Genomic DNA, 8,673 nt, shown 5'->3' on the forward strand with positions numbered 1-8,673 from the left:
AATTAACAAAACATATACAGGAAGTGTGGAAACTACAAAATGCTGATGAAAAAAATCATAAAAGATTTAAATAAATGTAGAGTCATGCTGTGTTCATGGATTAAATGACATGATAGTAAAGATGTTAGTTTTTCCTAAGTTTAGGGACAATACAGATTTAGCTCAATTTTTATCAAAATCCCAGATTTTTGTAGATATAGACAAAATTATTTTAAAATTTATATGGAAAGTCAAGGGAACCAGGAGAGCTAAAAACAATTTGGAAAAAATAATAAAGTGGGAAGAATCACTTCAACTTCAAGACAAGCTGCAGTAAACATATGTACGGTTGTAGATGAAATAGTCAAATATCTCCTGATAGTATTTAAAGAATTGATAATACTCATACATATTTAAACTCACACATTTAATACTATGGTGTATTAATTTAGAAATATTGCTCTTTTCCATGCACATTTCATGCAATAGTTTCACTCAAATCCTTCACCTGCACCTGTAGCATCTGGTCTTTGACATAACGATTTCCCTTTTCAAGTTGTCCAACACAAATTATTGGCACTTCTACATCTTTAGGATAGGGCACTTACTGGCCCCATGTCTAATGATACTTGTGGAAATTTTATCTCAAGACCTAACTACTGGTTCTCATTAACACATCTATTTTAAAATGTTTAAACAATAGGTATAACTTTGTGAGCTTTAAAAGACTTATTTACAAAGCCTGAAATTAAATTCATAAATTCATAAAGTCATACCACCAAACAGTTACTGAATCTATATTTTCTTATTCTCTCTTAAATAATTCTGATTACGTGACACAAGCTTATAGAGCTTGCAGCTCAAACCAATATGGATTTGTAGCCTTTACAGGTAAGCTTCCCCAAACAGAAAAAGTACAACAAAGGTTGTCCAAATAAGGTCAATGAGAGAGCACCCCTTAGTGTGAGAGACTTGGAAGGTTTCAAAAATAAGGCAGTTCTCTCTTTCCTGAGGGATAATTTGAGAAAAAAAATCTCACCTTATATTCATAGTTGTATAGTAAATAGTGTATGTTGAATATTCACTAAAGAGGTCCTGAATATGAACAATAAGTTATACATATTTCATTTCATTGTCTAATAATATGTTTAGTTTGTACAGTAAAATTCTTTTAGTATATGTGCTGCCAAAGCGAGCACTGTACAGTAAAATTCTTGAGCAGTGAAAAACTAAGATATAGCAGGATCCTCCAAGGAAACCAGTGGCAGAGCTGGAGGTAGGCCCCTTGATGCCTGAGCACTGGGGTAGACCCCAGTTATACTCGCCCTCTCCCAAAGCACGACCCTTAATGCCCCTAAGACAGGTTCCAATTCAGCGACTGCCCCACCAGAGGATGTGGACAAACTAGTGAGCTTCCCATAGGGACCAGGATGTCTCACTCTTTGACTTTGTTAATAGGTTAAAAGCCCACCACTCTCCAAAGTGGTCGAAGGCAGAGGAGCATTTTATAATAGATGCCTGACTGACTTCTGTCTCCTGTTACAGAATCCAGACTTCCTTGGGGAAGCCAACTCTTGTTAATTTTAGCCCATGTAGTTTGAGAGGTACAAAAAGCCATAAGGACTGGCTTAGATTTCGGCAGGTGACTTTGGGAATGGCTGAAAAGGGTGCTGTAATAGATTTTGTCATCTCATTGGCCTTCATAATATTGTCATGTGTCTGAAGGGCTCTGCTCTCCAGTCTTTTCAGGGCTGTGTTGTGCATCTATCCGGTGGTAGGCTGGTCCAGGTTCACCTTGGCTGGGGTGACTAAGCTCTGCTCCATGTGTCTCTCCTCCTCCTTGCAATGGAGTGAATGTTTATGTCCCTGCCCCAACACACACACACACACACACACACACACACACACACACACACACACACGCTTAAAATCCTAACCCCATTATAGTATTATAAGTAGAACCTTTGGTAGGTGATTAGGTCATAAGGGTAGAGCCCTCATGAATAGGATTAGTGACCTTATAAGGAGTCCCAGGAAGCTCCCTAGTCCCTTCTGCCATGTGAGGATACAAGTAGGAGTCTGTGACCCAGAGAGAGCCCTCACCCAACCTTGCTGGCACCTTGATCTTGGACTTCCATCCTCCAAAGCAGTTGTTTTTAAGCTACCCAGTCTGTGACATTTCGTTAAAGCGTCTCTAATGAACTAACACATTTCTGGGAGCAGGGGCTAGCTGGGCATGTCTCTCGTTGCAGAAACACTAGAGAACTAGGAGAAACAGGCAAACTTCTGGAGGCCTAGGCTTGGAGCTGCCACTGTCATTTCCTCCTCATTCTTTTGGCTCAAGCAAGTCACATGGCCAACCACTGTAAAGTTACAGGGCAAATGGCACGGGTCAAAAAGGGGCGAAAAATTGGGGCCAATGGCACAACCTATCACAGAAGCACTCTTCACTGGGATAACCAAGTGGCTGGTGGCAGTGTTTCCCAAAAGTTAAGAAGCACCTGCCTTAGTAAGAAGTCAAGAAGGAGAAAGCAGAACTAGGAGATAGGCATATGTGATGAGCCCATGTGAGCACCTAGATCCAGCCATGCCTGCTGTTTTGGGTCATAAAAGGCATACATTCCTTTATCTCCTTAATCCTGTTTGAGATGGGGTTAGTTTTATCAGTTACAACCAGGGATGCTGACTGGGTATTCTCTATGGCTGCAGCCATAATATTGGATGGATGAATACATGTTTTGAAGCCCCTTTCCAGGCAAGACCAGCTAACCCTTCTCTCCAATCTCCCTGCCACAATACCTGTCAATCTGACTATCCTCCCCTCCATCTTTTTCCTCTACCTTGGGTTCTCCTGCTGAGGCCCTTTAAATTAGGCTAACAAAAGACAGGTAAACAAGAGGAAAAAAACAAAACAAAACAGAAGTTTATTAACTGTGCATCAAGCACACACATGAGAGCACTTAGAGATGAGTAACTCAAGGGGGTGATTAGAATGAGAGCATATACAGAAGTCTTAACAACAACAAAAACCAATAAATTTTTAGAGACACCGTGACGAAGGAGGACTTTGAGCTTCTAGGGGTGGCAAACTGTGAAAAGGCAAATATATAGGGAAACTAATGGTAGATAAAGGTTAATTTTAGCAAGGTTTATTGGGTGGATCTCTCTGGTGTCCTTTCTGGACTGATGAGGGTCTAGAATTGGCTCCACTGATTCACTTCCGTCCTTCCTGGTAGAGAGGGGCAGGGCAGACCTCTTTACAGATTATGTCCTACTTAATTTAGGCAAATGGGGGGAGGGCAGAGAGCATTCCTTGTATGTGCTTATTCTTAATTGCCTTCATCTCAAAATAATCCTTATGCATATTAGGGAGTGTCATATTCTGCTACCCTTCCATCCCTTCATTTCAGAGTCCGAGGCTCTTTCTAATGCATTTTTCTGTAGATTACATCAAATTCTGTGTCAGCGATGATCACTTGTCCTCTCTGAGACACAGACTTTCGGAATTTAAAGGTGATAATGTTTGTCCTCAAAACAAATTAGGGTGGATGCTGTCTAGCAACTGGGCAGCATTTTAGCTAGAGATTCAGAGAATTATGCATTTGCAAGTCCTCACCCACAGCACGGATAGCAGGTGTAGCTAGATGTTAAATTGTTTAGAAACTCTGAGAGGGCAGGGGCGACCTTGCTGTAAACCAGCAGCTTGGTTTAAATGCAGTTCCTGATTACCTTTAAGTACCTCAATTTAAAACAAACACTTGAAGGGTAGAATAGCTTTCTGGATTGTTCCCAAAACCACACTGAGATAAAAAACGGTTTTATTCATCCTGACAGGCGTTCAGGCATCAGCGTCACTGAAGCTGGTTAAACCAGTTGGGTGGCTGGGGATCAGCCCCAGATGTGTATACGACTTTGACTCAGGAAAGGAGAGGCTACCTGATTTTTCCACTGTTTTCTCAGGCCTCAAAGGTTTCTGAAGCCTTAAGTGTCAGGTGGGAATAGGGTAACCAGAGCTGAGATGCAGCCAGGGTTCCTGGAGTCGAAGGAAAAATAAACACATCCCTTTGCTTACAGAGTAGATTAACTGCTTCGTTTTGATATCACATTCTTTCAGTTTCCAGATCTTAAAAAACCCACAAGGTGACATACAGAGGCACCAGTCACCAACTGCCAGGTTAGCATTTCATGGGGTGGAATCAGGTGTCAGGATTCTGAACAAAAAGCTTTTGAAATGTCGGTTAGTTTCTCAGGGAGTCAGGTTTGGATAAATCTCTTACTATTATCCAGTGACTTGAGGTGCCTTTTCCTCTCAACCCCAAACCGACCCTTGTTGCAAAACAAAAAACTTTAAAATAGGCTTTTGGGCTTTTGGTTCCAAACCTGTCCCCATGCAAAGACAACATCAAATCTAGAAATCTGCGTGTGCACATACTACCTTTACACAAGAATCCAAACCCAGGAACCCAGATGTATGCCTTGTTTCATCATTGAAAGCCAAAAATCCAAATGTGCCATTAATACACACAGACGGCTTCTTAGGTGGAAACCAAATCTATAATTAACAGAATTTGAACTGCATTCCTCAGAAAATATACCTTATTTCATCCTTGTTACAACCTGAAGTTACCATTAGCTTGTGTAGAGAAAGCTGGTCTGGGAAATTGCAAGCTCTGCATAAGGACACAGAGCTAATAAAGGGGCAGAACCAGGACCTAAATACAGCTCTGTTCCAATCTCAAATTCTTAGTCAAAAGAGAATTGTGGCAGACTTTCTATTCATTGAAGATAAGCAATTTTAGAACATAAGTGTACAGTACTCTAAAATGACAACAGTTACATCTATGACATTACTTAGAATAAAAACTTTAAAGCTTAAGGATTTATTTTTCTGAAAGAACTCTACATGGATTCTGAAGCAGGCTCAAACTTACTGAATAAAATGATGCTGATTAATCATGCAATTTGCTTAGATAAATGCATTTTTGTTATATACTTAACACTATTTGACCCATGGGCCAAGAGGCTGAATGAAAGCCATACCCTTCACAATCCAAGAGAAATCTAGACATTGAAATATGCTTCTGTTATTAATAAGAAAAATATCGAGAGCTCAAGTCAAAGGCAGTCAAGCATTAGTTTACAAAGCATTTATTTTCCATCCCTTGTAGGCGAGGAATTTACAACCTAAGAGGCAGAGGTAGAAGTGTTCAGGTGTAGGATACACAAAGATCAGGAAGGACAATATTCCTCAGAAAATACTTGATTTTAGACCTGTTACCATTTTCAGGTTTTCCTTCTCCCTTTGAGCAATATTTGAAGAGTAAATCCAAGAGTTGAAATTGTATCTTATTGATTTCTGTATTCCTACTACCTTCTGGTGAATCTGTTGAAGTCCGTGAGTGATTTATATCTATCAGACAAACTGTTATCCACTCAGGAGTTGGGATTTTATAAAGGAAATAAAAAAGGATGGAAGCAAATTCATGTTATCTGCCATGACTGAGAAGTGAGTGGTTCTGGCTGACAAATACACAGAACAGAACCAAGAGCCCAGGAGTAAGCAAGACATTTACCCTTATAATCAAAATAATTATTACAAATCTAGGCTGAAAAGTTACTACACGTTATTAAGAAGATAGCCTCTCAGACTTCAATTCAGAAAATACTTACAAGTAGGTCTTTCTATTATCTGTTTTCCATGAGGAATATGACTAAGAAGGTGACTGGGACTGCACGAATGGTTAAGGTAGAGGCCGATCTAGGTCACATTAGAGAGAGTAATGCATATGCAGGTGCTTGTTTTGTACTTTGGGTGCCGTTATGGACTGAAATGGGTCCTCCACCAAATTCGTATGTTGAAGGCCTAACTCCCAATATGACTATATTTGGAGACAGGGCCTTTAAAGAATCAGGTTAAATGAGGTCATATGGGTGGGCCCTAATCCTATAGGACTGGTGTCTTTATCAGAGACACCAGGGATATAAGTGCATAGAGAAAAGGCCATGTTGAGGACAAACACAGTTTCTGTAAACCAGAAATGCAGGTCTTATCAGAAACCAACCCTGGCCCCTTGACCTTGGAGACTCAGCCTCCAGAATATGATAAAATAAATTTCTGTTGTTTATGCCACTCAGCCTGTGGTATTTTATGGCAGCCTTAGCAAACGAACAAAGGTGACAAAGCATTCATGTAAATGTGCTCCCTTATAAAAGCTTACTAAAAAATAATTGGAAAAAAATAATGGAAAATAACAGAGATTATAAAAAACACTCACCTACCACTCACAAATGTGGGCATTTCGTCATATTGACTGCAGATTTTTCTCAATCCTTTTACAGTTTGGTGCGAAAATCCTGAACATCCTTAGTTGAACTTATTCCCAAGAATCTGATGTTTTGCTGCTGCTGTAATTGGTATCATTCTAAACTTTTTTTCTAACTAATGTTGCTGGTATAGAAACCTTACAAAATTCACTTATTAATTCTAATAGTTATCGGTGGATTCTTCTGAATTTTCTACATGCATAATTACGTCATCTGTAAATAATGACAGCTTTCTTACTATCCGAACCTCCTACCTTTTACCGCTCTCCTGTCTCTACTGCACTGATGAGGCTCTACAATACGATACGGAGTAAGACCAGAGGAAGCAGGCATCCTTGTCACGTAACTGACCTCAGAGCAACGTGTGGAACACAGAATAATGGCCTCCAGAGATGTCCATGTCCTCATCTCCAGAACTTATGAATATGTTACATGGCAAAGGGGAAGTAAAGTTGCAGATGGAATTAAGGTTGCATATCAGCAAGGCTTTAACAGAGAAAGATTATCCTAGATTACCTGGGTGGGCCCCGTGTAATCACCAGGGCCCTTAAAAGTGGAATAGGGTGGCAGAAGACTCCTGTCAGAGTGACTTAAAGAAAAAAGGATTCCACCCCCTGCAGCTGCCTTTGAAAGTGGAGGAAGAGGGCTACAAGCCGAGGAACGTGGGAAGCCTCTAGAAACTGGAAAGGGTAAGGAAACAAGATTCTCCCCTAGAGATTCCAGAAAGGTACGCAGCCCTACGCACGCCTTGATTTCAGCCCAATGAGACCAGCTTCAGACTTCTAACCTGTAGAACTGTTAAGATAACCAACCTGTGTTGTTTTAAGCCAGTCAAGTTTGTGGTAATTTGTTACAGCAGCAATAGAAAACTAACTCAGAAAGCTTTAGATTTTCCAACACTATGGTGTTTGCTGTAGGGTTTTTGTGGATATGTTGTCTGTTTGCTCGTGTTGCTTCTAGTTTGTTTCTGAAACATTTTAAACTCAATATTGCCCGAGCTTTGTCAGCTTTTTATTTCCTCCTGTTGCTTACCCATCTCATTTCCAAACTTTCCCAATTTTGATGTTGTTGTTCTTTCTTAGCTTCTCTGATTTCTTAAATTCTTCCAGCATTTTGCAATATGTGACTCTTTTCCTCTGCTTTGTAAAGGTTTCTGGGATACCTTCATTTTCTGTTGGCATGTTAAACAGATTGTTATCCTGTTTTCCTAGAGCATATTATAAGATGTGGTCATGTTTAAGTGACATGAATTTTCCTATACTTCTCATGTATTTTCGAATAGTCCTATGCAGGAGGTGAGCTGAAGTGAGCCAGGGCAGTTTCTCAGTTATGTGGTTCTAGGGTTCTTTCTTCTGTAGTTACTAAACAGTTTATGTAATATGGATTTCTGTGTACATATTAAGTACTTTCCGACTTCTGTCTCATTTGGTCCCATCAGTGTCTGAACCTTCTCTCCTTTACCCGCCATGACCTTCTCTTGTCAATGTGTGTTCTATACCCAATAGTTTCGCTCAGTGACAGCCTGCGTGCTCTCACTGGCTACTTCTGAGAACCTGGAAGACCAGGCTGCCCTTGCATCCTCATACCTTTCTGCAGACTCCTTTTACTAGCTGCCGAGTGACTGCTGGAGAGCCCTCTCCCAATTTTGATTGTGGATTTTGGATCCACCAGCTGAGTCTGCCATCACTACTGCAGACTCCTTCTTTGGGGCTGAGTACATGCTGGCAAATTCTGGGTTCTCTGGCACTTAGGACCATCACAAGTCCCCCTTACTTTTCCTCTGCTTGCTCCTCCAAACTGTTGTTCCCATGTGATCATGTTGCTATTGACGGTTTTAGTCCAAACTGCTCAGATTCTTGATTCACAGGGATACTCTATCACCTAGTGAAGATGGTGGCACTGTATTTTTCTTTTGCTATAGCATAGGTCCATGGGGTTTGGGGGAGATTTAAAAACTACTCGCTGCTGCCGCCACTGTGCCTCCCATAATTGATTTTTTGTTTTAAAATGATTTGTATCTTTCCATTTACATTATAATGCCCAGGATAGGGCAGACTGTGCTTTAATAACAAATAACTAAACACAAACATTAATTTCTTGTTCATATAATAGTCCAGTAGTCAGCAGGATCTCCTGGTACCTTTCCAGGCAGTGACTCACATGCCCTGGCTGCTTCCATTTGCAAACTGTTTGTAGCCAAATAGGAAGACAGGAGAGTGTACAATCATGATCACTGATTATGATGGCAGTGAGTTTTACTGCTAGGTCTGGAAGTCACATATATCACTTGTCCCCGCATCTCACTGGCCAGAACTCAGTTACAGGCCTCAAACTAACTATAAGGGAGGTTTGGAAACAGGGCAAACTGAG

Source organism: Pteropus medius, unplaced genomic scaffold (assembly GCF_902729225.1).
Source record: "Pteropus medius unplaced genomic scaffold, Ma_sr-lr_union100, whole genome shotgun sequence".
Taxonomy (NCBI): Eukaryota; Metazoa; Chordata; class Mammalia; order Chiroptera; family Pteropodidae; genus Pteropus; species Pteropus medius.